We start from the raw sequence: 9950 nt of genomic DNA on the forward strand, positions 1-9950 counted from the left end.
CCTGGCACAGAGTAAAGAGTTCAATAAATAGAAGCTGTCATTATTACTATTTTAGGTGATTTTATTAGACTTCTGCAAATAATTATAAAAATATATAGAATTGATAGCATTTTACTTTTACACATGAGGAAATCACATTCTTTGGAAAACTAAAATTCTTGGTGGTTCGCATCTTACATAAAGATTTATTGATCATATTAACAAAAAATCATAGTACTCTCCAAGAATAAATGTACCCTAAAAATTTTTATCTGAAAACTAATCATCATGTGATAATGAAGAGCATTTTATTTTTTCAAAGGAATCTGCTATAGGCAGCATCTGGGAATGCAAATCTTCAATCACATTTCTATTCTCAAGTCTTGGAAAAGTCAATAATTTACATTCAGACTTGAATGAAAATTTTATATTGTGAACTTCTTGTTGCCAAAATTAAATTTAAAAGATTTAAATCTAGATTGAGAACAAAAGTTTATATATCAAGAATAATTTTCTAATGTGCAAATAGACATGTGATGGCTCCAAAATACGAAAATTTCTCTGAAAACAATTTTGTTCTTCATGTTATTTTTTTTCTTTACAGTTCACTGAGAGTGGCATGTATTTAATTTGTTTACTTTGTATCTGAGCATGTGAATGTGTCTTCTTAATAAATATTCCTTACTGAAACAAAGTGTTGTGATGAGTTTTGAAATAATTATTTTGGAACATGAAAAGTCCTCAGGGGTTACTGAACATAAATCATTTATCTGAACCATGAGACCAAGGTAAGGTGACTTTCCTATTACCACTTTAATGAGTCAGGGACAAGACAGGATTCTCCTGACAATACTTAAATTCACTAAACAGTTATGAACCCACAATGCTATAGCAGGCACTATTTTACACTTCCAAGGACAATTAGGCTTAGTATCTATCAACTAATAAAGCATGAGTCTTAAAACTATTTGGAATCAGGGTCCTCAAGGAATAGTGTAACATACAAAATTTTAATGACAAAAATATAGTCTCTCATGATAATATTATTTGTGTCTCCAAACACAACTTTTAATATTATTTAAGGGACAACAAGTAAAAAATATGCCAAAACACTGAGAATCATTAACAAAGACATTTATATTAATTTTGAATTTTGTAATGCAAAGAAAACAAGACTTTAAGGTCAGACAAAACTGAATTCAGAGCCCAAATGCTCCATCATTTGAATTGGTTACTTTAGCTCTTCAAGTTTTGGTTTCTTCATCAGTAAACAAGGATTGTTAAGTGTTATACCTACCTTACAGGAGAGGTTAGAGTTCAAAATGACAATCTGTACATAAAAGGTACTTGGTAAGTGCTGATTCTCTTCTTCCCTCTTATTCCCCATTACAGTAATAACATTTTCTGACATTTCCCTACCTATTATACTTCAGTGTTCCTTCTTTGGAGAACTAAGAGTTATTAAGACTTAATAATTTTGAAGAAACTTTAAGTAAATTGTTAAAGCATCAATTTTTATTAGTCCTTTACATTTCCCCCTCCTTAAAAATAGCTAGAAGTTGTCAAAAAAGAAACTCAAGCCATGCACAGTGACACACACTGTAATCCCAGCAGCTCAGGAGGCTGAAGCAGGAAGATCATGAGTTCAAAGCCAGCCTCAGCAACTTAGTGGAGCCCCTAAGCATCTCAGTGAGACCCTGTCACTAAATAAAATACAAAAAAGGACTGGGGAGGTGGTTCAGTGGTTAAGTGCCCCTGAGTTCAATCTCTGGTACCAAAAAAGAAAAACAAACTCCAAAAGTTAAATTGTGTCCCACAGATTCTAGTAGTATGCCCAGGATTAAAGGATCATTGGATTACTGGATAAAAAATGCAAGCAACAATAGGTGTTGGTGAAGATGTGGGGGGAAAAGTACACTTATACATCGCTGGTGGGGTTGCAAATTGGTGCAGCCACTCTGGAAAGCAGTATGGAGAGTCCTAAGAAAACTTCGAATGGAACCACCATTTGACCCAGCTATCCCACTCCTCGGTTTATACCCAATGGACTTAATATCAGCATACTACAGTGACACAGCCACATCAATATTTATAGCAGCTCAGTTCACCATAGCTACATTGTGGAACCAACCAAGATGCCTTCAATAGATGAATGGATAAAGAAACTGTGGTATATACACACAACAGAATATTATTCAGGCATAAAGAAGAATAAAATTATGGCATTTGTAGGTAAATGGATGGAGTTGGAGAATATCATGCTAAGTGAAATAAGCCAATCCCAAAAAACCAAAGGCCAAATGAGTTCTCTGATAATTGGATGATGGTACATAATGGTGGGGGGGAGGCAAAAATGGAGGAAGGACAAATTGTATAGGGGAAAATGAGGGATGGGGTGGGGGTTGGGGGAAGGAAAAATAATAGAATGAGACAGACATCATTAACCTATGTATACTTATGATTACACAAACAGTGTGACTACTTCTGTTACTCTGTTACAGAGAAACGAAAGTTGTACCCCATTTGTGCACAATGAATCAAAATTTTTAAAAAAGACAATGGGCACAATATCAGAAGGGAAAAAGATCACTATAGATAAATGTACATATTAAAAATAAGAATTTGAGAATAATTTTATACCAATGAATTTGAAAGTTTGGTAATTAAATGTATTAATTCCAACTTTATGACATTCACCAGTAAATTGATGGATCTGGAAATTATCATGCTAAGTGAAATAAGTCAATCCCAAAAAACCAAAAGTTGAATGTTCTCTCTGGAAGGGAAAGGGAAGAAGAGAAATTCAGTGGATTGAATAAAGGGAAGAGATAGGAGTAGGAAAGACAATGGCAGGAACCTGATATAAATTTCCTACGTACATATATAAATACTTCACAGTGAATCTCAACATCATGTACATCCACAGGACTGGGGTCCTAATTAGAATAAGAAACTCCATGTTTGTATACATATATCAAAATAGACTCTTGTCATGTATACATAACTAAAAAGAACAAATAATTCTCTTTTAAAAATGAATTAATTCCTAGGAAAATATCAGCAAAATCTGAATACTCCTAGTAGATACTGTGATGTGTCCAGACCTTCATCAAAAATAAAGGATTTGGGGCTGGGGCTGGGGCTCAGTGGTAGAGTGCTTGCCTGGCCACTGTGAGGCCCTGGGTTCGATCCTCAGTACTACAAAAAAATAAATAAAATAAATGTGTTCATCTACAACTTAAAAAAAATTTTTTTTAAAGAATAAAGGATTTATTATGATGATGTCTAAGAGTGTCACAGGTACTCAGCTATCAGCTCATCTGAAAAGACTCATCCAAGATCACTCCTTTTCTTAACATAAAAACCAAGAATGTGCATAAGCTAAATAAATTAAAAACTACAGACCTGTAAGGAGACAGACAAACCGACCACTTAAATTGGAAATATAACAGTCCTCTATAGTAAATAAGAGAAAAAGTAGAAAATCAAAAAGCTTAGAAATAATTTGGAAAAGCACCTAACTTAATGGCTTTTGATGTGATAATTCAACCAAAAACAATGAAATAAAGTCATTTTAAGTGTAGATGGAAGATCACCAAGATAGACCATATTCTTGGCTATTAACCAAAACTTACCAAATCTAAAAGAAGAGAAATTACAGAAAGCAGATTACAAGCTATAATGGAATTAAAGTAAAAATACACATGGAAAATATTCAAATATTTGGAAATTAACACTTTAAAGAGGTCAAAGAGGAAGTTTCAAAGGAAATTTAATATTTTAAACCAAATGAAAATAAAAGATATATTAAACTTGTAGAACGCAAAGAAAACAATGCTTAGTGGGGAACTTAGCACATCAAATGCATATATAACAGAAGAAAGATCTAAATCAATTAGGTCTCCACCTTAGTAATTTCAAGGGGGGGGATTAAACCTAAAGCAAACACAAGAAAGGAAGTGATTAGAGCAGATATTAATGAAATAAAAATGTGTTTTTTTTCAAAAAAATCAATATGATGTTATCAATATAATTTTAGCCAGACTGACCAGGTAAAAAGACAATAAATATAAATTGTCAAAATAATGAATGAAAGAGGAGACATCACTACTAGTCCCACAGACAGTAAAGAAATAAAAAGGGAATGCCATGAACAAGTCTGTTCAGGAACTCGATAGGTTGAATCTATTCCTTAGAAGAACAAAATTCATCAAAAAAGACATCAATAGACCCTACATCAATTTTTAAGTTAAGTTTATAGATAACACAAACAAAAAACCCTCCACAATAGAAAATTCAAGGGGAAGATGGTAGCACTGGCAAACATTTAAGGAAAAGAAACCTACTCTACATAATCCCTTGCAGAAAACAGGAAAGGAAGAACTACTTCACAACTCCTTATAAATGCTCATTATTTCTCTAATAAGAAAATCAAACACAGACATAACAAGGTTATTAGCCCTCAAACACAGACATAAAAGTCCTCAGTAAAACATGAGAAAATAGTATCCAGAAATACAAATGATGATAATATGTCATGACCAAGAATGTTTCATCCTAGAAATGCACTATTTGAAAGGGAAAAAAAATAAGCAATGCACCACAATAATAAATCAGACAAGTTGACCGGTGGTACACAATAGAAGACACAGAGACAAACCCACATAAAAAGTTATAAAATAATGTATGAAAGGCATTCATTAAATAATAATGAATGAAAGACAAAGGCACCAAAAACATTCACTGGAGAAAAGATAGCCTATTCAACAAATGGTGCTAGGAAAAATGAAAACCACATGTAACAAAATGAAATTAAACCTTTATCTCTCACCCTCACCCTGCACAAAACTCAATGTGGATCAAAGAACCAAGACCCTGCTCATAATAGAAGAAAAAGTAGGCCCAAATCTTCACTGTGTCAGCCTAGGATTTTACTTCCTTAACAAGACCCCTAAAGTGCAAGAAGTTAAATCAAGAATCAATAAGTAGGATGGAATCAAACTAAAAAAACTTCTTAGAAAAAGAAACAATAATATGAAGAGAGAAAGAACCTAGGTCAGACTGGGAGAAAATCTTTACCACATGCACCTCACGTAAAGCATAATCTCTAGGATATATAAAGAACTCAAAAAACTTAACACCAGAAAAATAACCCAATCAATAAATGGCCTAAGGAACTAAACAGACACTTCACAGAAGAAGATACGCAATTGTTCAGCAAATATATGAAAAAATGTTCAACATCTCTAGCAATTAGAGAAATGCAAATCAAAACTACTCTAAGATTTCATCTCACTCCAATCAGAATGGCAATTATCAAGAATACAAGTAACAATAAATGTTGGCAAGGATGTGGGGAAAAAGGTACATTCATACATTGCTGGTGGCAATGCAAAATGGTACAACCATTATGAAAAGCTGTTAGGACTAATGACACATTAACTAACTCAGGCTGACTCCTTATTTCCTGGTGGGTGAACAAGATTGAGGCCTCAAAGGTGGTTTCAAAAGTTAATGACTATAAATCCCACCACCGTCAGGGATTGGTTAACAACAGTTTCACAAACATGATCAATTCGTGCTTGCCATATAGTCCTATGGGACTCTTGCCTGCGTGAATCCCTGTGCCTTGCTGACCTTTAAGCTGATTGGTTCCTGCCTAGCCTTCACCCTACATAAAAGCTGTGTGACTTCCTCAATAAACGAGTTCCTGCTGTGATTGGTCTCCCTGACACGTCTGATTGTCCTCCGCCCCAAGGGTTGTGTGCTGGCGGTCAGTTGGCCCTACCTTTCCTGGTCTGGCCTTGAGAAGTGCTCCCTTCCCTTGTCGCTGGTCGAGAAGAGCAAGGGGGCTAAAGACCCCAACAGAAAGCAATATGGGGATTCCTCAGAAAACTTGGAATGGAACCACCATTTGACCCAGTTAACCCACTCATTGGCCTTTACCCAAAGGACTTAAAATCACCATATTACACTGACAGTCACATCAATATTTATAACTGCTCAACTCATAATAGCTAAACTATGGAACCAACCTAGGTGCCCTTCAACAGATGAATGGATAAAGAAAATGTGGTGTATATATACACAATGGAATATTACTCAGCTTTAAAGAAGAATGAAATTATGGCATTTGCTGGTAAATGGATGGAGCTAGAGAATACCATACTAAGCCAAACCCAAAAAATCAAAGGTGGAATTTTTTCTCTGATATGCGGATGCTAATTCACAATAAGGGGGTTGGCTAGGGAACAATAGTCACTTTATTTTAGGTAGAAGGGAATGAAAGGAGAGGAATGGGTATAGGGGTAGAAAGGATATTAGAGTGAAACAAACATTATTACCTCATGTACATATATGACTGCATGACTGATGTGATCTATAATATGTACAATCAGAAAAATAAGAAATTACACTCCATTTATGTATGATTTATCAAAATATATAAATGCACGCTACTGTCATGTACAACTTAGAACAAATTAAAAATATATAAAAAGGAAAAGTATACATAACAACCCCCAAAAAATAAAAATAAAAATAAAAAAATCAGAAAAGCCATCTTATTCTTTCAACAGACAAAAACCATTTGACAAAATCTGATACACATTTCTTATTTTTTTAAATGCAAGCAAACTATGAAAAGAACTTCCTTTAAAATAAAAATCTTCAGGTAAAAACATACTTGCGAGAGATAGCATGCTCTCTTAAGATTAGGAACAAAGGCAAGAATGTCCCGTCACTAATACTTTCTAAAATAGTACTGGAAATCTGGAAATCTTAACCAGAGTTAATAAGCCAAGAAAAGGAAATAAAAATCAAACAGATTGGAATGGAAGAAATCAAAAGGTCCCTATTAGCAGATGAGATGATTGTATGTAGAAAATCTCAATAAATCTACACACACACACACACACACACACACACACACACAAACTAGTAAATGAGTTCTACAAGGTTGCAGGATATAAAGGTCAACACAAAAAATCATCTAAAAGCAAATTATTGAAAATATTAAAAATGCCACTTAGGGCTGGGGATATAGTTCAGTTAGAGTGCTTGCCTCAGAAGCACACGGCACTGGTTCAATCCCCAGCAACACACACACACACAAATACCATTTAAAATAAGATCCAAACAATAAGATTCTTAGATGGAAATATAACAATGCATGCAAAGGTTCCATTTGCTTCACTACAAACTACAAAATAATAAGGGAAGAATCAAGGAAGACATAAATGGAAAGACACTGTTCAGAGATGGGAAAATCCAACATGGTAAAGATGTAAATACTCCCCAAGCTGATTTATAGATTTCACCCCACCCCTATCACAATCCCAGCAGTATTTTTTGTAGACAAGAAACAAGACTATTAAACAAGTCATATGAAAGAGAAAAGGAGCTAGAATAGCTTAACACAATTTGGAAAAAGAAGACAAAGGAATCAAACTACCAGACTTTAAGAATTATTAGTTATCAAGTTAGACACACAGATCAATGGAAAAAAAAGAGTCCAGAATAAACCCACACAAAGACAGCTATATGATATTTGACAAAGGTATAAAAATGATTTAATGGAAGACATTTTCAACAAATATTGTCACAACAATTGATATCTATATGCAAAGAGGATAAAAGAAAATGAACTCATACCTTGTACAAGAATTAACTCACAATAGCTTGTAGACCTTGTAGACCTAAATATAAAATGTAAAGCTATAAAACTTTTAGAGGAAAACATAGAATAATATCTTTATGACCTGGGGGTTAAGCAGAGTTCTTAGAAATGATACTAAAAGCATGATCCAAAAAAGAAGAAATTAATAAATTTGGTTTCATCTAAATTAAAAATGTTTGCTTTTCCAAATATATCTTCAAGAGAATGATTAATCAAACTAAATAGGCAAAGAAAATATTTTCAAATCACATATCCAACAAACCTGAATACAGAATGTAAAAAGAACTTCCAAAATTCAATAATACAAAAACAATTCAATTTAAGAGTGGATCAGAACTTAATGACACTTTATGAAAAATTATATATGGACAGAAAATAAATACATGAAAATGTTCAACATCATTAGCCATGAGGAAAATGCCTATTAAAGTCATGAAGGGATGCCACCACACACCTATTATAATGGCTAAAACAAAGACTAAGAATTCAAAGTGCCAACAGGGATGAGGAACAACAGGAATTCTCATACATTGCTAGTAGGAATACAAAATGGTAAAGCCACTCTAGAAAACAGTTTTGAGAATTTCTATTTGTATCAAATCTATTTTTATATACCAGCATAATCAGTTACCAAATGAGATTTTAAAACAGGTAACATTTATAACAGCATCAAAAAAGTCAAGTACCTAGGAATCAATATGACACAAGATATAATCACATCTCTGTAAAGTAAATTATAAAACATCTCTGAGAAACATTAAAGAAATCTTCAACAAATGCACATCTGTACAAGGTTCATGGATAGGAAGACTAAATTATAAAAGATGTTAAATCTTTCCCAACTCCACTCACTATCCCACTGACTTTTTTGTTACTGTTGTTGTTATTGCTGAACTGGATAAGCTACTTGCAAAACATATATGGAAACACAAAGGGCTAAGAATAGCCTAAATAATCTTGAAAAAGAATAAGAATTTATCTTACCAGATATTAAAACTTCATATGAATTTACAATGATTAATACAGTGTGGTACTAATGAAGGTACAAAGAGGCCAACAGAATGTATTAGAGAGTTCAGAGACAGACTTACATACAGGATATTTGTTCAATCAAGGTATAACACCATGGAAAGTAGAATAGGAACAACTTTTTAACAATAAATAAGGTTGAGAAAATTCACGTGAGAACTAAAAATTAAATGTACCCCTAACACAGAAAAAAAATCAATTCCAGGTAGATTGAAACTGAATATGAAATGCAAATTCATAAGCTTTTAGTACTTAATAGAAGTAAATAACTTCACAATCCTAGATTGAGGTTGGATTTCCTATTCAGATCACAAAAAGCACAAAAGTAAAAAGGAAATTGTTGATATATTAGAGTACATTAAAATTAATGACCTCTGTTCATTCCACAGTCACTATAAAAAGGGCAAAGGGATAAGCCACACAATAAAAGAAGATATTTTCAAAATATATAACTGAGGGACTAGGAATGTGGCTCAGTGGTAGAGCACTTGCCTAGCATGTGTGAGGCACTGGGTTTGATTCTCAGCACTACTTAAAGAATGAATAAAGGTATTGTGTCCAACTATAACTAAAAAAAATTTGAAAAACAAAAAATATAACTGATTAGTATTCAAAATACAGAAATTTCACAAAAACTATTTTAAAAGAAAAATCCCAATAAAAAAATTAGGCAAAAAGATTGACAAATAGTATTAAAACCGGCAGTAATCAAATGTTGATATGGGTTTGAAGCAGTAAGTCTTACCACATTAATGGGATTTTTATAAAGTGTTTATGACCAGTTTGTAAAACAGTAGCTGCTTTTATTAATTAAAGTTGAAGAAATATATACCATCTATCCACACACCTATTCTCTTAAATTCTCATTCATGTACACACCAGAATGTGGGTATAAACATGTTCATAGCACCAGGCATGGTGGTACACGCCTGTAATCCCAGCACCTCTGGAGGTTAAGGCAGGAGGATCACAATTTCAAAGTCAGCCTCTGCAACTCAGCAAGATCATGTCTTAAAAAAAAAAATGACTGGGGATGTGGCCCAGTGGTTCATAGCAACGTTCCTAAGGGCCAAAAGATATAAACTGCTTAAATGTCTGTTTACAATGATTTTCATACAATGAAACATTATACAGTCATGACATATAAAGAATTACTACTACATATAATACAGATTTATCTCACAAAGTTAAGTCAGTTAAGCAAGACTGAAGAATAATACATACAGTAATGATTGTATTCATATAAAGTTCAAAAATAGAAAAA

This window comes from Sciurus carolinensis, chromosome 16 (assembly GCF_902686445.1).
Source record: "Sciurus carolinensis chromosome 16, mSciCar1.2, whole genome shotgun sequence".
In the NCBI taxonomy this organism is placed as follows: Eukaryota; Metazoa; Chordata; class Mammalia; order Rodentia; family Sciuridae; genus Sciurus; species Sciurus carolinensis.